Below are 21,994 nucleotides of genomic sequence, written 5' to 3'. Positions count from 1 at the left end.
CCTGTCATGCACAACATGACACGTTGAGGCATCTTTTCCTGGAAATTTCAAGTCCAAATTGGACCAAATTTGGTCCCTTTTTTTCGTTTTTTATTTTACAAGACAGAGAAAGCACCAGAAGATGCATAGTTCTGTCTGCATGGAGTGAGTGAATACCCCAAACAAGAGTGACCAAGGGAATACCTGATCCCAACCCCCAAAAACCTGTGCTAAATACTCCATCCTTGTTTTGTCACTGTCAAACCTGAAACGGGACCAGAAAACAACTTAACCCTCAAAGCACTCACATTTTCATTGGACGGTGGAAAAAAAAAAACTGTCACAGTGAAATAGAAAAAACACGACAAAGGACAAGGAGTGAGGGCAAAGCAGCACCGGAGGTTTGTAGGTTAAAAGTCGTGACTGGGTCGACACCTGATCCAACCAACCTTTGGGGCGGGAGCCCAGTTGAAGTTCTGCTGGCCAATCAGCAGCCTCAATGAGACGCGTGCAGGAAAACACGGGGGAACACTACTGCCAAGAAGGCAGATGGTTTCAATATGTCTGAAGGCAGGCTGCCATCCACGTATGTTTGCCTCAGCTCAACCACACGTGGACCCTCTCCAAAACCGGACCCTGTGCTGTCGGATCACATGGTCCGCTCCAAACGTGGCCCCCAAGCTGCCAGCTGATGATTTTTCATTTCATCCAATGAGCTGCCAGAAAGATGATCGCACCAACTGGAGCTGCCGTATGCTAGGCCTCCCGTTAGCCGTGCTGCTAATCATGCTAATTCATGCGAAAGCAGGTGCATAAAAAATAGAAATGCTCAGGTTTTTGTCTGAAGATAATAAAAGTAGATCGAGTTGATGCCACAATCCAACAGCACTATTCTTTATTTTATGACTTCAGGCCATTTTCAAGATGGCTAATGTTTTATGAGAGGCTGTACATTGACAGACGGCGCTAGCTCTTCCAAACTTTAGACACGTTCAAAATGAATAGCGATTGGCGCATATTTGCATATGTTACTCCTTTTTTTTTCTGTTTTTAGCGTTTCAAGCTTTTTAGGCTGCTGGTCGGCAGACAGTTCCTCCTCCAGTCACGGACCTCAGCATACGCAACATGGCAACATTTTCACAATAGCATCAAAAATAAATGTTTTCACAGCCATGACATGTTTTAATACGCACATATTTCATGTGTTTGTGTTATTATTAGTTATTTGTATCAATAGTCCAGCCTTTTCTCCTTACATTAAACCTTTTTGCTCTTTTTTTTAATACATTGTGCCCTCCTATTTTTCCCAAGAAAACTCCCATATTTTGCCCGTCTTTCCAATCAACCTCCCGTTTAAATAGATTCCCATAAATTTTATTATTATTATACTATTATATATATATATTATACAAACTAATATATGATTATACTATTTTTTTAATATGATTATACTATTACATAAAAAATACAAATGTAAACATAAAATAACTAAAAATTAAAATGAAACAACTAATAAAACTCAATATCAAACAAAACAAAAAAAATCTAATTCCATTTTTTTTGCTTAATTTCAAATGCAAATGTTTACAATTAAAATTAAAATTAACAAGAAAAATAAAATTAAAACTAAAACAAGTTGATAATGAAATAAAAATAAAATTAAAAACAAAAAATAAAATAAAATATTTAAAAAATACGATAAAAAAATGAAACAATTAAATAAAAGACCTAAAAAATAAACTGAAGAACTAAAAATTAAAATGAAAAAAGAAAAGTCCCCAAAAATTTAATTAATTATGATTAAATTAATGTATCTATTTTCTAGGGTCGCGGGGATAAGCTGGAGCCTATCCCAGCTGACTTCGGGCAGTGTACACCCTGGGCTGGTTGCCAATTAAAAAATCTAAATCAAACCAAATAAAACAACAAAATAAAAAACAGCTACGGGCCACAAACGGCCACCAGGCTATGATAGCGCGCCATCAAACAACTACTTAAAAAAGAGGTTCATTAAAGCTTAACCTCTTTAGAAAACATGGAAAAGTCCTCCAAATCTCTCAGGTCTTTGGAAACAACAATTGAAAATGTTGAATGCACGTGTTCTGGATCTTTTTAAGAGGCTCCAGGATGGACAAAAAGGACCATCACTTCAGGAAGCAGATGTATAGAAGTGTTCGTCAACGTTGACGTGATGTTTGGGTGAAGAGCGAGGGAGGCCTGCCCGCGCTCGCCACTTTCTGCTTTTCTCATTCGGCGGGATGACTTTTTTATGGCGAGCTGAACTTTGCTCCAATTAGCTTCTGTTATCTTTAGCTCGCCCCAGATGAGCGCAGAACGAGAAGCAGTCGGGCCCAGTCGGGTCTGGAAGTGCAAGCAGGCGAAGGAAGACAGAGCTTTGACATTTCCAGACATATCCAACACTGCGCACGCTTGCATGCGCACGATATTGCCCTTCAGGGTGTTATTGTCTTTAGGACACGTTTGCATCCACAAGCAATACGAATACGGTGCTTGCTTGATTTTATTATTGTGATAATGACGAGGTTAGGTGAAGGACCTTAGAACGACGGATGCTCTTTCACTCCTGTGATGGAACTTCATGTCATAAAGCGTCGATAAAGTAATAAAGTTACATTCCAAAAGCAGATTAGGCACTTTTATCTCAGACATTGAGAAGACGCACAGGAAGTAAATTACCATCTTTCTTCTGCACGCCGGTGTCACATCACACCTTTTTATTCCCAAACATCTGTGCCACTAAGGACGGAAACGCTTGATGGTTATTTCGATACTACCAAATAAACAAGTCGCCTCGGGGAGTAAAACGTTGTTCATTTCTTTATTTATTTCTCTCCTTTGCAAGGAGACATGGTGCCAAATGCAACTCAGTGAGTGTTCATCCTCCTGTGTGGTACTTTGGCAAAAATGTACACATTTTACCAGAAAAACAACAACATTTACGAGAATAAACGGGGGTCTGATTGACCGTCTAACTGGGAGTTTTTGGAACAAATATTTTACACGGTGTACTTAAAAGTATGGACACATAAGGAAACATTCATTCATTTTGATCTTCTTCATTTAATTTGATCAATTAATAATTCATTTTAGAATGATTGATTATAAAATTTGTGAATAAATACCGTTAAAATGTGATATATATTTATGATTTTCTGTATCAAGCATAAAAATAAACAAATAAAAATATATGATGTACTATATAAATAGAATATATTAAAATGAATAAACTGAATTTAAAATTAGATATAAAATATATATTAGAAGGTATGAACCAATGATAGTGAATGAATGAAGGACATTTCTCGTTTAAATGACAACAATAAGCAAAAAAGTGGCTGTTGGAGTCGTTCAAAGAGTCGTTCAAAATGGAAAAGAGGTATAAAGACATTGCAAAGGTTACGTCTCGCCGCACGCCACAAAAGTGCGGCTAATAAGAAGAAGCCGTGCTGATGTTGACATTTAATGTGATGTTTTATTGTGGGGGCGCGGCGCTCGCAGTCAATTAAACGACGCTCATTAAAGCCGCCTTTTAACACACGCCTGGCTCGCAATTCCCCAAAGACGCTCATTTACAAGCTCGCCTCTCCTGACGGTGTGTGAGAGAGAGGCGGCGGCCATGTTTGCCAGCGCTGCGGACTGCTAATAGAAGATTGGAATGGATCCATTCCACTGCAAAATAGACATGAAGCACGCGCACAATGACAGAAAAACACACGGATTACCAGCAGTAAAAAAAAGGACGCCATCTGCTCACCATCGAAGTAATCACGCTCATCAACAAGTGCACACACACACACACACACACACACACACACACACACACACACACACATTTATGAACCAATCAAGATGTATTCAGTGTGACTCTTGTTGATGCGTCATCATGCCTTCCTCCTACGCTCTCATCATCGCCATCCAAACTTTACCAAGATTGTAAAGACGATTTGATGAACAGTGAAACTGCAGACGCTCCATATTGGCTTTCTTACCGTAAGCCCTCGTTTGTGGCGGTTCCACTGCTTCCAGACCTGACCTTTCCGCCAAGTGACTAGATGGAGATAGAGCAAAACCTGTTTACCGCCTTCTAAATACCCTTTTTAACATTATTAGAGCCCTCTAGACATGAGATAACACCCCTATAGTCGCCTTTACACTCCTATACCCAATATAGTAGACATAGTAAGAGAAAATAAGACATAGAAAACCTGTTTATTACCTTCTAAAGATGCTTTTTAACATTATTAGAGCCCTCTAGACATGAGATAACACCCCTATAGTCGCCTTTACACTCCTATACCCAATATAGTAGACATAGTAAGAGAAAATAAGACATAGAAAACCTGTTTATTACCTTTTAAATATGCTTTTTAACATTATTAGAGCCCTCTAAACATGAAATAACACCTCTATAGTCACCTTTACACCCCTACTACCCAATATAGTAGCTATAGTAAGAGAAAATAAGACATAGAGATCCTGTTTACTACCTTCTAAAGATGCTTTTTAACATTACTAGAGCCCTTTAGACATGAAATAACACCCCATATAGTCACCTTTACACTCCTATTACCCAATATAGTAGACATAGTAAGAGAAAATAAGACATAGAAAACCTGTTTATTACCTTCTAAAGATGCTTTTTAACATTACTAGAGCCCTTTAGACATGAAATAACACCCCTATAGTCACCTTTACACTCCTATTACCCAATATAGTAGACATAGTAAGAGAAAATAAGACATAGAGATCCTGTTTACTACCTTCTAAAGATGCTTTTTAACATTACTAGAGCCCTCTAGACATGAAATAACACCCCTATAGTCACCTTTACACTCCTATTACCCAATATAGTAGACATAGTAAGAGAAAATAAGACATAGAAAACCTGTTTATTACCTTCTAAAGATGCTTTTTAACATTACTAGAGCCCTTTAGACATGAAATAACACCTCTATAGTCAACTTTACACTCCTATTACCCAATATAGTTGACATACTAAACCACATAGTAAAAAATGAAAGGATGCAACTTTGATATTTTGTAATGTTAACAAGTTAGACTGACCCTTTCCCAAAAATTTGAATATCAAAGAAAGTTTATTTATTTCCATAATTCCATTCAAAAAGTTAAACTTTCACAGATTATCGATTCAGGGCCCACAATTGTGACATTCTGGTAGCCTGTTGAGGTGACCTTGGATTTGAGAAAGTAGACACCTGCACCGGACATTGCACACCAAATCACAAAGTTCTGTTTGCGGATATTTCACACTGGACGTCGAGCAGCTTGGGTTCTGTTCCTCACCCGTCTTCCTCCAAACCCTTGGACCTTGATTCCCGAATGAAACGCACACTTTGCTTTCACTGGAAAGTCCACTGGCCCAAAGTCCGGTGCAGGTGCTGGTAAACTCCGCTTTCTTAAATCCAAGGTCACCGCAACAGTCTACCAAAGCATTTTAGAAGACTTTGTGATTCCTAGAACCGATTGTGTTTCCGGTACGCATTGCGTAGTAACAATATGATGACCTCGTCAAACCGTCTCTCAAGCGTGTAAACAACCGTGGGTGGCTAGTAGCAATCTAGCTCGCTCCTTCCATTCCATCCATGTTTATGCCGCCTATCCTCACTAGTAGGAATGTTACATTTCTTGGAAGTAAAATCTGACGCTGTGTGTGCTCGCTCGATTAGGAGAGTCCGTGGGGACGTTCGTGAAATGCCTAATGGCAAGTGTTCCTCAGGTGTTGTACAATGTAGCTTACAGTTGACAAGCTAGTTGCTGATGCTGTATCCATTAGCTTCACAACAGACACAGGTACCGTATGTGTTCATTCCACAGGAGATATGCTATGTTACGCATATCGTTATCGGTATGGGAAATCGAGATATCGGATATCGGCAAAAAAAGCCCATATCGGACATCCCTAGTCATACTCCTCCTCTCTTGTTGAGAAGAACTGTATGACATTTTGGGTAGCAGACCACTGTTTGCTTTATGCATCACTTTAGCAGTTTGAAAACTGCTGTTACCAAATAGCATTATTTTACATTTGCTGAAGTTCAGGCATTGTCTGTTTTTATCAAAGCATCTTTTCAGTCTTGTCTTTTCGTCTGTGACTTTTTTATGAGCTCTCGTGTGCTTTCCCCAGAACAAAAGGCCGTAGCATTGTCGACTTTATTTTCGCCACATTATAACTTTTTCCCCAACCTAATTTTCTAAAAATGTTTCTCATAATATTACAATTTTGTTTTTTTAAAGTAACTTAATTTAATATTTCAACTTTTTGCTACTAAAATTATTTCAATTAATGCTATTTTCTGTTATTCTTGTAAAATTACTGCTTATTTTTCCATGGTTGTGGTTTTAGTTTTCTTGTTCAATTATATTTTTAGAATGTGTTGTGGGCCAATAAAACAAACAAACAAACAAAAAACAGCTGTGGGCCGCACTTTGGACATCCCTGATACAGAGTTCCTTGTTGTTTTTTTACTTCCTGTTCTGTACATGGCTTCCTGTGGTGGCTACTGTCTCATCAGTGTAACATTACTGACACCTAGTGACCAGTGTAGAGTACTACATATCATCACAACGTCGTTAGGATGCATCTTCTGAATGCCTTATGTTTCTATTTTACTTCATTTAGACATTTTAATGTTTGAAAATACTTCATTCAGGCAGAAACGCTTAACGATGCATATGTTTTGACTGACAACAGGCCGTACTCAAACCAGGAAACGGCATGACTTGTTAATGAATAGATTTTTGAAAAGCCGTGATAGAGTGAAATGTGAAGCGTGAAGTAGCGAGGGATTACTGAAGTGGCATCAAACATTTTTGTTTCCGTGCAAATTTCACCAACGCAGCTTGGCTGCTTGTCTACCAGGGAGTCGTGTCGAACGTGTGACACATGACTGACAGGACGTCCGCTCAGATGTCAGTCCCGTGACGGAACGCGTCCGTCAGCGAGCCTGGGAATGTTCTTCCGACTGTTGATCCGACTGGACGGAGGACGGAATCATGACTCAGAGAGTCTGCAGCATTGACGATGAATGAACGGAAGATGAAATGCATTATGGGAGGTAAAGGTGGTAAGTTTTTGGCTTCTTTGTCCTTGTTCCCCACTCCGTTTGAATCACTTTCTTACATTTAGAATAAGTACATTGGAGAAGGTAACTAGTTTGCTCGGTAGCCTGCTATGCTAGCTAATATTGTGTCTCTGCAGTGATACCGCAGCCGGAGCAATGTGATGTAAACAAAGAATAACAGGAGCGTAAAGGTGACCATATGGGTGTTATTTCATGTCTAGAGGGCTCTAATAATGTTAAAAAACCTATTTAGAAAGTCATAAAGAGGTTTTCTACACTTGAACTACAAAAATATTCAATTTCTTAATAGTGGACCCTACTTTTTAGGAAATTCAGTTTGTTTATTTCCCCTTCTATGCTTTTATTTGTTCCACATAGCTTTCTGCTGCCTTGACTTTCTCATTTTCTCACACCTGCTGCTAATTTGTATTCGGATGATTTAGGTCAGCTGGTGGCATTGTGCTTGTTTGGTTCTCGTTTGCTGTACGTTTGTTGCCTGTATTGCATTTTGCGTACCTTCGGCAAGCTTCCCTTTTTTCTGGAAGGGGAATGGCTGAGTACAATAAATCTTTTTACCTGCACCGGGTCCTATCTCTGCATCCTGGGGTCATCGGCAACAAAACACATAGTCGAAATAGGTGCGCCCCGTTATGTGCATTGTCAGCCCCCACATGTCAGCTGTTTTACTCTCTTTAGAACGCACAGAAAAGGGAGAGTGCACTTTTCCTTTAAGAGAAGAAGCTGCTTTACGAGACTTTGCTTGAATGAGCGTATATGTTTTATTGGTGATGGATGAGCTTGACAAGGGTTAAAAGGTGCGATGCGGGGCTAAACCTGAAAATCTTCTCTCAGCAGGAGGAAACATTTGCGAAGATGCGGGTCCGCGGCGGCGTGGTGGTGAAGAATATGTTCACTGCGCGAGAGCAGACGGCGGCAGCTTTGAAGGTGCAAAATGTGACAGAAAATGTGCTAAGGCGACACGTCAGCACGCCCTCACGCTGGAGCTCCTCCACGCTGAAGGACAGTCAGATAGACACTTCAGGCTGACGGCCAAAACCTGCTGAAATTTGCCTTTCAGATTTGTCCCTCGGGGAAAAAAAGACATCATGAAGGCTTTAAATCGGTTTTGAACCAGATCTCTCTAGGCCGGTATAAAATGCACGCGTTATTGGTCAAAATTAATCGAAAATGTCACTTTTTATGTGGGGAAGTATAAGATTATGACACTAATGTTTACAAGTTTTCTTTCCTCAGCTTTGTTCGCTCACGGGGGAACAAACTGGGCAACAGAATGCAATATATGATACTCATTTGCTTGTTGCGCTTTCATAAAAACAACAACTAGCATCTCCTGTCTTGGCTAACACACCAGGAAGTGCTGATGGCAGTGGCCGCTGGTTCAATCCCAAGACCGATCATTTCTTATTTTGCACTAAACCTACGTTTTTGAACGTTGTGTTTCCTATTTACAGTGTTAGCGTGCTCCCCGGTTAGCCTGTTTTTTGGTGTTTTATACTCAGATCGTGGCACAGGTCAGCTGTTGGTTCCTGCTTCGACCTTCCGGCCTGTCGCACATCCTCCGGTGCCAATGCGGGCAGCTGCAGGGTCGTCAGCTGAAAATAATACTCAAAATATGAAAAGAAAAAAGTTGTAATCTAACAAGAAAAAGTCATAATTTTACAAGATAACATTTTAGTAGCATAAAGTTCGATTATTAAAGAAAAAATATGTTTAAAAAACAAAACAAAACAAGGAATAAAGTTGTATGTCATTTTTGGAAAATTAAGTTGTGGAAAAAGTTATAATATTCCAAAAATGAATTCAAAATATTACGGGAATAAAATATACAAGAAGAAGAAAGTGACAATTTTCCAAGAATAAACACGTAATATTATGAGGAAAAATAATGTCATTTCAGTAGCATAGAGGTGAAATATTAAAGAAAAAATGTTGCTCTAAAAGCTGTAATATGAGAAACAAAGTCATTTGTGGAAAATTAGGTTGGGGAAAAAGTTCTAATATTATGGGAATAAAGTAGGGGTGTCACGAGACACTCAGCTCACGAGACTCCGAGCTCTTTGCATCCTTATTGCGACCTTAAAAACAGACCATTTCAATCAATCTCCTTCCGGCCGCCCTGCCGTGTCATGTCAGCTTGCTAGCTTGTAAATGAATCTTCGGTTCAAAGGAGGAGGACTTCAGCAATGTTTTAACAAAGATACAAAAACGCTACAGTACAGCGTAACGGCCCCAGGACGAAAAGGCACAGTCACGGGAGTGAAATACGTGTGAGTGACTTAATCATTTCTTGTGTCCGCCGATCAGCTGTGCCCCCATTGCATCATCCCGCCCGCAGCAACCGTCTCCCGCCCACTTTCCCTTCACAAAGCCAAAAACAAACATGTCTGCCGTGTGGGACTTACCTGTCGTTGTGAGAGCGATCTAAGTTTTGCACCCTGCAAAAGATGCCATGAAAAATGTCTCACCGCGGTGGCGCCTTAAAAATGTCACTTCGGTGCAGCGTTTGGGGGGCAGGGTGTGGTGAGATGTCGAAGCTCACGATGTGATCATCGGTCGTGCGGCGGCTAACGTTGCGGCCCTGTGTGCGTGGTAGTCGGAGGTCTCGGGCAGGTAGCCCAAAAATTGGATGGATTTGGCCGTCGCCGGTGGTGGAGGAATCCGGGTTTGTGTGCTGTGTGCTCTCATACCGAAATTCTCTTTAAAGAAGGTGTAAAGTACGTCAAATATGTTTTTGTCTAAATTTTATGGTTCCCCTTTCATATCATACAGCCCAGGGCTAGGCCTGTCACGATAACACATTTTGCTGGTCAATAATTGTACTACAAATTATCGTCGATAACGGATTTTATCAACATTTTTTTCATGATTTGTCATGAGAGGTGTACTTCACATTTGAACCACTAGATGGTACTCAAGTATACTGTACGGCGTACCTGTGTGAGCGACACTGTTTGTGTGCATTTTGCATTGTTTTGTTTATATTTGCAGACGCTCAGTAAGCATTGACTGTCGGGATGAAGGCTCCGCTGCCCGAGGCACCGACACCGGTAGTTTTTTTCCCCATTTGGGACAACTGTGTTCATTCGTTTGAAACCGAAATATTCCCACACTGGGGCAGTCAGCTGCGGCATTCGCCTCAGAAGACTTCTGCAGCGTATGCTGCCTCACGAAGCTAACTACTAAACCCTCTGTACGCCACTCTCGAGAAGCCCCGCCTCCACAAAGAGGTTGAATGAGAGGACAGGAGGGTTCACTCTCTGCGTTCATTCCCCTCCAGAACCAATGCGCACAGATGAGGCCATCATAATTATCGACCTGTTATTTTTTTTATCGTTCGATTAATCGATTAATTGATTTAGCAATTATCGTGACAGGCCTACCCAGGGTCCCCCCTCCCCCACGACCACATGAGGCGCCTGCAAGCCTGCTTTCATTCAGGCTTTCAGTTAATAATGTGAGAACGCTAGAAAGAAATGCATTGGGAAAAACGAAATGTGAGCGGATTGGAGCGGATGCCAGCATTTTGTTCACGTTCTGGTAAAACAAGCATATTCGCTTCGTTTGGCTGAAAATAAACGATGCAAAAATGAGTAGCTCTTGGCCGTTTTCATTTTGGAAAAGTAGCCCTCACAAGAAAACCCCCTGGTGCCCCTGATATAGCCAATAGTACATTTAAATTCATCTATGTGATCGTATTGGTATCGGCCGATTTCACTCATGGATGATCAGTATCGGCAACATAAAACCGTGATCGGAGCATCCCTAGTTGCTTTACAAAATATCAAAGTGGCAAAGTTGCATCCTTTCATTTTTCTCAGTTTTAAGTCGCTTCATGGCTGTCACCATTTTCTTCTCTGAATACGAATGACCTTGAAGTGCTTGCAAAAGACAAAACAGGCGGGGTGGGGCGCTGGCAAGGCATTAGGAGCCGAGTGAGTGGACACACGATACATCATTACTGTCACGATATCAAACAAACAATGCTAACATGGCGTCAACCTACACTTTCCTCAGACAGGAAAAAAGCATTTGGCTAAAAAAAAAAAAATCAATGAGCTGAAAAAAAAACAGCTGCTGTCTGCTCCTTGGATGCATGGACCCAGGAAGGTGGACGAGAAGTAGGAGGTGTCATGGAACGATAGTCAGCAGGCTCCTAAAACAGCTGACCTCACGTCGACCAAGTCTTCTTATCGCCGACATGAAGACTACTTGCTCAAGCAAACATTTCACTGCATGGGATTATACAAATAAAATATCGTATTGAATCGCCACCTGGTGGCGCTAAGACGAATTCAGGAAGTGACCGATGTATAGCCTCCAGGTGTGGTCTTCGTCATGTGTGCCAATTATGATGACGATGTGACCTTGTGCAACTGAGTTATTAACTTTTACAGTTGCCATGCCCCGCCCACATCTTACGGAACAGCCCGGAATGCTTTGCAACATACCACCGCCCGTCTGGCTTTCATTTGGGCTCCTTTGGCCAAAGTGCTAAGACTGGTTCGTTGAAATACAACCCCCGGTTTTTGCCCACAATTGCAGCCGGAAACCAAAATGCGTGACATCCTGTTTTGGAGCATGGGTGGGGGGTTCCTGGGACTTTTTAGTGCACCCTGTCATGACTGACGTCACCACCAAATTTCATGACGTTCTGTGAAACCGGTGGCAGGGCTGACTTGTTCAAAGCTAAAAGGGGACGCCACTGAGTGAGCTTGGGGGATTTTTTTTGCCAAACCTGACATGTTTGCAAATTTTGGTGAGTTTTCATGAATGTTAAATGTCAAAAATGCAAAAAAATTGCAGAATATACATAATAAAAATAAACATAATATTATGACTTTATTCCCATAATATTATTAACTTTTTCCTCTAACCAAATTTTCCAAAAATGACAACTTTATTTTGCTTTTTTTTGTTTTTTTATGACTTTTAAAATAACATATTTCAACTCTATTCTACTAAAATGACATTATTTTTCCTCATAATATTACCAGTTTATTGTCATAGCATTGCAACTGTTTGCCTCATTAAAATATGACTTTTTTCTCTAATATTCTGACTTGATTTTCATCAAATTACAGCAGTTTCTCCATTTCTGCTGTTGTTTCTGTTTTTGTTTTAGTTCAACTTCAGAAGGGAGGAGGGCAGGGGGGGTGAAACAAAGACAATTTCCAAACTAAACTCCAGTGGGGAGTACAGTACGGGACTGTTCAAGAGCCCAGCATGCATAGGCACACCTAGACGTGCACCTGGGGAGAGGGCAAAGGGGAGGGGTGGTGATCCCAGCGCGGCCAGCAGCCAGCCAGCCACAGCTAATGCAGCACGAGGGGGGGGGCGAAATGCACACAAATCCACGTCGATGCTTCCCAGTCCAATCAGCAACAGACCTGTTATCATGGTTCCGAACAGGTAGACAGACGTCTTCGATGTCCTCCACGGAAAGAATGGCCAGGCACGTGACCTCCCACTTCCCCCAACTGTCCATCACGCGCCCGGCGGTGAACGTTGCGTCAGGGCACACAGGTTCCCCCGGACCCGAGCGTCTCGTCGAGAAGATCTTGTCATTTGCGTGGCGAGACCAGTTGATCAATTCCATGGTTTCAATTTAGAGAGCCGAGAGAGGCTCTTAACAGTATGAGACGGGACTACACGAGACGTTATACTACGACTTTAAAAAATAACATCTTTTTTCTTTCATATATTTCAAATGATGATTAAGTTATTTTTACTAAAAATATTCCAATGTCATTCTCGTAAAACTGCACATTTTTCTTCTTAGATTTCAGCATATTTTGACTTTATTCTTACTAAATCAGATGAGATTTTACTTTTTTTGCAGTTGTTTTTTTTCTTGTTAAATTATATTTGTAGAATGAGCGGCAGGGCAGTAAAAAACAGTCTTGGTGTCTTTCCGGGCACGTCCTGCAGTTGCACATTCGCTTAAGTTTGCTTCCACGCCAGCGAGCATCTTCCTCGCCTTTTATCAGCAGCCGCAAAAACACACACATCTTCCTACACGTCATTAAAACTCACCACCAATTGCTACTGCAACATTCCTGTACCTCCACATGCCAATGTGTGTGTGTGTGCGTGTGTGTGTGTGCGTGTGTCATCTCATTGACTGTACAAGCATTCCGTGGAGGGAACGACTCCAGGCAGACTTTTGCTGAGAGCAGCTTGTCAGCACACATTAGCTTAATTATTTTTTACACCAACGTGACACGTGAACGACGCTGACACATTTTCCACTGCAGCTTTCTTCTGCACATCAGCAGCGGGAGCAAGACTTTACTTCCTCTATTCTAAAGTACTGCAATGCCACCATCACCTCCCCTTTTATGCACTACCAGTCAAAGGTTTGGGGACACTTTTGCATGTTACTGTATGAGAAGGCGTCTCCAAACTTTCGAGTAGAGCAAGGGTGTCCAAAGTGCGGCCCTGGGGCCATGTACTGCCCGCAGCTGTTTTTTTATTGGCTCATTGGCACATTCTAAAAATATAATCTAACAATAACCCGAACAACACCAGCAAAAATGGAAAAATATGCAGTCATTTTAAAAGTCAAAGCATTTCAAATAATTGTTAATATAATTTCGTAATAATTTCATACATTTTAATAATAAGTCAAAATTTTCAGAGAAAAAGTTTGCAATCTAATGAGGACAAGTTGTAATTTTACGAGAATAATGTCAGAATATTATGAGGAAAAATAATGCAATTTCGGTAGCCTACAGTTGAAATATTAACGAAAAAAGGCATTTTTTTAAAGCCGTAGTATTATGAGAAACAAACAAAACAACAAATAAAGTTTTTGGGAAAAATGTCTAATGTTACAAAAAAAAGTGAAAACATTATGGGAAAACTAAAAAACAAAAAAAAACAGCAGAAATGGACAAAAACAAATAAAAATATTCAGCAAAAAAAGCCATATTGTAATGAGAAACAAGCTAGCAATTTTACAAGACTAAACTTGTAATATTATGAGGAAAATAATGTTATTTTATTACCATCAAGATGAAACATTCAAGAAAAAATATATTATTTGTATAAAATCGTAATATTATGACAAAAAAAAGTTTTAATTTTTGGAAAATTTGGTTTTAAAAAAAAGTTATGTTACGGGAAAAATGTCTAAATATTAAAAGAGTCATAATTACGAGAAGAACATTTAGAAAATAAAAAGAATAATTAACAGCAGAAATGTGGCAAACACGTGTAATCTTCTAAAAAAGTCCAAATATTAAGAAAAAAGTTGTATTCTAACAAGAACAAAAATTGCAATTTTGCGATATTACAGTCGTAATAATATGAGTAAAAATAATGTATTTTTGTAGCATAAAGTTGAAATATTAATGAAAGAAACCTTTTTTTTCAGAGTAAGTCATAATATTATGAGAAACAAATAAAACAAAAGTTGTAATTTCTGGAAAATTAGGTTGGGGAAAGTTAGAATATTATAGGAGTAAAGTCATAATCTATCCATCCATCCATCCATCCATCCATCCATCCATCCATCCATCCATCCATCTTCTACCCCTTATCCAAGGTCGGGTGGTGGGGGCAGCAGCCTAAGCAGAGAAGTACAGACTTCCCTCTCTTACTTAAACTCCACCACTTGGGGCAGGATCTCATCCCCAACCTGGAGATAGCACTCCACCCTTTCCAGGAAAGAACCATGCACTCGGACTTGGAGGTGCTGATTCTCATCCCGGCCAGTTCACACTCGACTGCGAATCGATCCAGTGAGAGTTGAAGGTCACGGCTCGATGAAGCCAGCAGGACGAGGTCATCTGCAAAAAGCAGAGATCCAATCCTGCAGCCACCAAACCTGAACCCCTCAACGCCCCGGCTGTGCCTAGAAATTCTGTCCATAAAAGCAATGAACAGAATCGATGGCAAAGAGCAGCCCTGGCGGAGTCCAACCCTCACTGGAAACAGCTCCGACTTATTGCCGGCAATGCAAACCAAACTCTGACACCGGTCATGCAGGGAACGAACAGCCTGAATTATCTGTTCCGATACCCCATACTCCCGGAGTATTCCCCACAGAATTCCTCGAGCAACACACTCGAATGCCTTCTCCAAGTCCACAAAACCCATGTAGACTGGTTGGCCAACCTCCCACGCACCCTCAAGGACCCTGCCGACAGTGCAGAGCTGGTCCACAGTTCCATGACCAGGACACAAACCACACTGCTGCTCCTGAATCCGCGATTCAACTATCCGGCGGATCCTCCTTTCCAGAACCCCTGAGTAGACCTTACCAGGAAGGCTGAGGAGTGCGATCCCACCCTCCAGTCCCCCTTCTTAAAAAGGAGGAGCACCACCCCGGTCTGCCAATCCACAGGCTGATATGCGAGTATCCAATACCTGCTGTTTGCATGTCTGCTCGTCTCTCTGTGCCACACATGCTGGATGACAAGAGGGTTCACTCCACATCTGTCTGTGTGCATTGCTTCTATAGTGGAATGAACGGAGAGAGTGGGTCCTCATCTTATTCAGCCTCTTTGTGGAGACGGGGCTACTCGCTACTACCCTAGCAGCAGTTAGCTTCGTGAGCCAGCATACAGTAACATGAATGGTGGCACAAATGCAAATGCCACAGCCACAGTGTGGGAATATTTCGGCGGTTTTAAACAGAATGAACACAGTGAGCGCATGAACACCGACAAACACAGACAGTTTTCTCAAGTGGGAAAAAAACTACCGATGGAGGTGCTCGGGCAGCGGAGGCTTCATCCCGACAGTCAAACACTTACTGAGGTGTTTGGTCGGCAAAGTAAATATAAACAAAACAGTGCAAAATGGTGCACGGCTACAGACAGTGTCGCTCGCTACGTTGCAAAAACATATACAGGGTAATTGAAAAGTACCTCCCTATTTTAAAATACTTAGAATTTATTCGTATGTTGTAATATTTTCTCAGTTTCTTTTGTGTATGTTCCATGATGTATGGCAATTAAATCTATTTTCTTTTTTGATCCATTATTTTGTTTAAAATTTGAAAGTGCTTCAAAAATGGCTGGACGTCCTACCCTACAGGAACGAGCCCAGCTAGAAAAGGTAGCCCTTCGATTCCGGTGACCCAGAGGTAGTGCAAGCTGTGGGAAAGGTACCTTGCCATGCTGAGAGATGAAATCTGGCCAGTTATCGGTACTTGGGAGAATATTGAAGATATTTTCATGCAAGATGGCGCTCCTCCACATTTTGCTGTTGTTCGTGAATGGCTGAATGCCCACTTCCCTGGGAGATGGATGGGTCGTCGTGGTCCACATGAGTGGCCAGCCAGAAGTCCTGACTTAACACCCTGCGACTTTTGTCTTTGGGGTTGGTTAAAGGAGCAAGTCTATTCTACCAAACCAACGACAAAGAACTTGAAGCGCGAATACGAGAAGTTATGTCTTCTATCCCACAAGAGTTCCTTGCGAAATCAGCTAATGCGGTTCCAAGGCAGCTTGAGAAACTGGTGGAAAATGCTGGCGCCCACATCGAACTTCAAATAAAACTCCATGCAACACACTTTTGTCTGATGTTCATTTCTTGTAAGAATTATAGTTCAGAAAGAAATTGCAAGTACTTCAAAATAGGGAGGTACTTTTCAATCACCCTGTATACAGGCAAATTCTGTGTCAAGCTAATGTCTCACACAGGTACACTGTACACTATACTTGAGTACCATCCACCGGTTCAAATGTGAATTACACCTCCCATAACAATAATTAGTGAAAAAATTGTCTCCAAAAAATATTGCCAGTAATATCGAATATCGACAATAATTTGTAGCACAATTATCGACCAGCAAAATGTGTTATTGTGACAGGCCTCGTCATATGGTTGTGTGGTGTTTAAAGCGGTATCAAGTCGAATGTTAATTGGCTGTAAGCATATCTGCTGATGTGTATTTGTGTAATGGGGGGGGTGTGGTCTAAGACGATCAACACTATCAATGGAATTTAATAATTATTTTTCCCCCACCATCAAAAACCCTGAATACTAACGTACACAGACAATCAATGCTGATGGTTTATAGCTCAGCCACAACCCCACCCATGTCATACATCATTACTCACCATGTAGTGGGCTGGCATGCACGCTGCAGCGCCACCAGCCATCTTTGTGGCTCCCGATGCACGACAATCATTCCGTATAGCAAGACAACAACATGCAAAGAAGCAGGAAGTCTGGCAAACACAGCGCTAATTACATTTGGAGGGCTGTGGATATACATCCTGCTCGGCCTGCCCAAAGGCATTTTTGGACAAAGTATGAATGGAGAATTTCTTATTGAGATTACATAAGCAGCCGCTGAATGAATTATTCAGTCCTGTGAAAGGAAAACATGGCGCACGTCGACGACGCCTGCCAAGTCTTCACTCAGCGATGCAGACACAAAAAAACGAGAACGAGAAAGTAGACTTGAAAAGACTCCGACTGGGATTCCGGTGACGCTGCAGCAACAAAACATCAGCATCCAGGTCCAACATTATTAGTGGTGGTCCACATATCTGAGGTGCATAAGAGGTGTATTATGAAGCACAGTTACGGTGCCATGTACTGTACGGCGAGAACAGGTAGCGCCAAATCTCAAAAAAATAGCATCAAATCTATCTGTGGCAGTCCAGATGTATCAGTGGCGGGCCACTTATTTGACGTGCGTATGAGGTGTGTTACGAAGCAGCGTTACAGTGCCATGTACTGTACGGCTAGCGAGGGTGCACATGTAGCACCAAATGAAAATTTTTAAAAAAGATAACGTAATAATCTATCTGTGGCGGTCCAAATTTATCAGTGGCGGGCCACTTATTTGATGTGTGTTACAAAGCAGAGTTAGGACGCCATCTACTGTACGTCGAGCGAGTGCGAACAGGTAGGGCTGCCACATTCCAATGAATGCCTGGGAAACGCTGACACAGCAATACAGACTGACACATTTCTCTATTACTTCTTTCTGAATCAGATGTCATGTTTATATTTTATACTATTTAGCTTTTGTTTTGCATTTTGTTCCCTTACTGCACCCAAATTGAACCCAAATTAAAATCCAAGTACGTCCCGACCCATGATTACGGCGTACCATTACACCCCTACTGTTCTAACGGCCAATCAGAGAAGAGAGTCGTGTCACGTGGTTTGTTGTGGGTCACTTTGGATGGCTTTGGATTTTGTGAAAAGAAACAAAACAAGACGGGAAGCAAACCGCCCGGCTGATTCAGACCAGAGAAAGTGAAGCAGTCGGGTCATGCCTTTGAGAAGACGCTAACTCTGTCGTTTCCCAGAGATCACCTTTCTCTTTCTTTGTTTTCAACCTCCAATGCAGTCCATTTCCTCCACTGAAAGATGTTTAAGGCCTTATTGAAATCCCTGCTGGCTTGTGGCAAGAGAGATTGATTTACAAGTTGTACAAGAAGTAAATTGAGTTTTGTCCCCAGGTAAGTACGGCCATTATTCCTCAGCGGGCCGCGCTGGCACTTTGTGTTTCTGCAGAGCAAATAGGCACAATGACAGCTACGAAATTAGCAAATACAAGAAGAAATCATTGAGAAAGGTTCAGTGCCAACACAATCTTTTCATCTTTGTTTTTGGCTTCATGTCTGCGACCCAAGCTTCCTGTCGAAAGCAAACATCTGGGAAACAGGATGTGTTATGGGACAACCAAGCTGCCCTGTTCAGGGCACGTCCGACTGGCAGGAGGCCTCAGGGGACACCCAGGACACACTGGGAAGACCATGTCTCTCAACTGGTCTAAGAACGCCTCAAGATCCCCTAGGAAGAACTGGACGAAGTAGCTGGGGAGACCAAAGTCTGAGTTTGTCTGCTTAGGCTGCTGCCACTGCGACCCGACCCGAAGAAGATGGATGGATCCTTGTGGAAGAAACCTCAACCTAAAGTTGGTCCTGATGTGAATCGTCATTCAAGAAGATGGATGGATGGATGAATGGATGGATGGATGGATGGATGGATGGATGGATGCATCCTCAGGAAGAAACCTCAACCCAAAGTTGGCCCTGATGTGAATCGTCATTCTTCACCTTAACAAGACATTGTGGACAATTGTTTACTTCCGACTTTGTGGGAACACTTTGGGAAGGACCCTTTTCTGTTCCCAGTGCACAATGTGAGGTGCATAACGGCACGCCTACTGGAAGAACTACATCAGACCTCACAAATGGACCAAAAATTCCTTCCAGACTGTTGGAACTGGACATAAATTAACCAGCAATATAATTATCACTCATATATCGTAGTAGCGTTAAAGTGCGTTGCCCTGTAGGAATGTCTCTTAGGAATGCAGCGGTGACCCAGCAACAGAGAAAGTGACGATGCACGGCGCCACGGTGTCTGCTGACTCCAAGGATGCAGTCGCATACTAACCGATGTTCTTCGAGGCTGTGCTGAAACGTGCTTCATGCCACACATGTATTACTGATACCTGCCACAGAGACGCACACACATAGGAAAAGACAAGTACAGTTGTGCAGCTGCGTTGCTCACCCCATCCCTTAGAGTTGTAGATAGGGAAGACCCAAATAAAAAGCGAGAGCTCAGAGAACGTATTCAGAGCGGTTTGGGAAGGCAACTCTGGCGCGTTCCTTCTGTTCTCCTCGCGAGTAAAAAGAGATGCTTGTTGTCTTGTCTCTTCTGTAATTTTGCTGTGTTTTAGTGTCACAGGAGTCACACTCCAAAATGTTATAGAAAGTCTTGCCAAAAGAGTGGAAGCTGTTACAGCTGCACAGGAGGGAACAATCTCACTTCATTTATTAACTTCTGGTAGCGGTGGACACTTACCACCCTCCTTAGGCCCCATCTTGGCTACGTAACGGAAGGGGAGGGGCTAACTTGAAATAATGGCGGCTGAGGAGCAACCCGTAGTGGTGGAAAGTTGTGAGCGGAAGAAGAAGAAGGTAAACATTGTCATCATCATTCTTGGTGAGTGTACATTGACTGCAATGGATTTGGGACAGCACCACTGTCAACATTCCCACACTCAAGTACACAGCGTACACAGAGTACACAGTATACTTATTGAAGTATTCCATTTATTTGGTTTCCTGCTCGTGAAAATAAGCATTGTGTTACGTTATGATGTCAGCCCATTGCTGCCTTCAAGGACGGACACGTGTCTTTTTTTGTCTTGTGCATTTTTGTCTATTTGTCTATTTTTCACTTTCTCATGCGTCTGCCAGAAGCAGTCGGGAAAAAAACCCCTGATGATTGCAGCTTTGATTGAAGGAAAACAACCTGCAGGGGAAAGGTTGGCCAAGTGAAGGAAAGAAAGCGGAGAAAAAAGAAAGAGGTTTTTTCCATCAAAGCTGGCAGCCTGAGGCCGTGACGGCAGCAGTGCGCTCTCCTTTCAGCGTGAAAGCAGCACAGTCAACACAGCGTCTTCTGATGTTTGTTTCAGCCATACGGTACGGTCCGCTGGATCAAACCCGCAGACATACTTGATTACATGATTTTTAAAAAACGGTGGGGGGTGGAGGGTTATCATGGAGGTTATTTCTGTTCACATCATTTACTTTCTTTTAGAACAACTTAGATATGGATTGTGTTTGCCCTTCCACTGTACATGGTGACCCTAAAGTCTGGACACAAAAATCCATACATTGTACAATTATGTACAAAAATGCATCATATTTAAATGATTTCATTTAATACAGATTATATCAGGTAAATACATGTGTTCTTCTTTTTAATTTCACCTCTTTGTGTGTCTACATCTTGCATACGTGCAGCATATACCAGCCATCACCAAATGGCGGACCTCGGTCCGGATGCGGACCCATTGATGGGCCTTTACGGACCCGTGACCAATTAAAGTGAAAGGGAAATATAATAATAACACCTGATCATGCTGGCGGACTGATCGCAGCGGCGGTTTGCGGGTGTAATTACTTCCGTTATTAGGGTTGCGTGACAGCAAACGCGGTGACGTCACTCAAAATGAGCCAGTGAAATAGTTTGTTTACTCGCCGAGCGAATGAGAACCACGGCTTGCTCCGAAGTAATAAAAGTTGACAAAGAAAAGTGAACATTTAACACATTTAATAAGAAGCTGTATTAAGATTTATTTATATGTTTTTTTAAACTCAAATGCCCAATCCCAAAGACGCAACCGCAGACGAAGAGAAGTCACTGTCACTGCAATTTTACACCAAAAGAACGGCCACAAGGTGGCAGAAGTGCATTTGATAAGAGCTTGGCATGTGGATTTGAACGGTAAAATCACACATGACAGCAAGGAGGAAGTGAGAGAGCGTGGAGGAGTGTAGCGTGAAGAAGGTTACGCACTGTAGGGAAACTTTAACACACGCACACGCATGCACGCACAGTTTAGTTCCAAAAGTGAAAACTTTAAATGGTTATATTTGCACATAAATTGTTATTTTGATGTGTTGCTTATGTTGTGGTGTAGTTGTGTAGATATTTGAGCTGTCACAAAAGCAAAACATTTGTGTCAAAGTGGAAGTTATGCTTGAAATGTATCTTTTCACTCAAAGATATTTTTCTAGTCAGGAACTGATATTTTCCTGAAACTTACCTATGTTCTACTGATTACTAAAGATTGGAAAACGGTACAAACAAACTTTTTTTCTGATGAAAGACGGGAGTCTAATCTTTCTTTTGGTAGGTTCCATGTTTATATAACCATAGAACACAATATTCTGTGTGCCTTGAGAGATCTGTCAAAATGGTCTAAAATGGCCGATGCGGACGGGTTTGTCTTTTGGAAAATGGCTGTGATTGAATGAGTTAAAAGTGAACAGACAGACCAATATATGTTCATTCTTCCAGAATCCAGGGCCAAAGCGCTGTGTCTCATACGCTCTGAAACCGTAGCGCTGCTCAAAAGTGCAAACGTGATGCGACGTTGCCTGACAAAACACGGATCA

At 41.8% G+C, this 21,994-nt stretch overlaps 1 protein-coding gene across 4 annotated transcripts in view; it reads right to left on the bottom strand.

Moving 5' to 3' along the window:
• Nucleotides 1-21,994, bottom strand: part of htr4 (5-hydroxytryptamine receptor 4) — a 107,541-nt gene that overhangs the window by 43,505 nt on the left and 42,042 nt on the right. The gene's annotated exons all lie outside the window — the stretch shown is intronic.

This window comes from Dunckerocampus dactyliophorus, chromosome 11 (assembly GCF_027744805.1).
Source record: "Dunckerocampus dactyliophorus isolate RoL2022-P2 chromosome 11, RoL_Ddac_1.1, whole genome shotgun sequence".
NCBI classification, from domain to species: domain Eukaryota; kingdom Metazoa; phylum Chordata; class Actinopteri; order Syngnathiformes; family Syngnathidae; genus Dunckerocampus; species Dunckerocampus dactyliophorus.
This window is presented reverse-complemented; position numbering and strand designations above follow the sequence as displayed.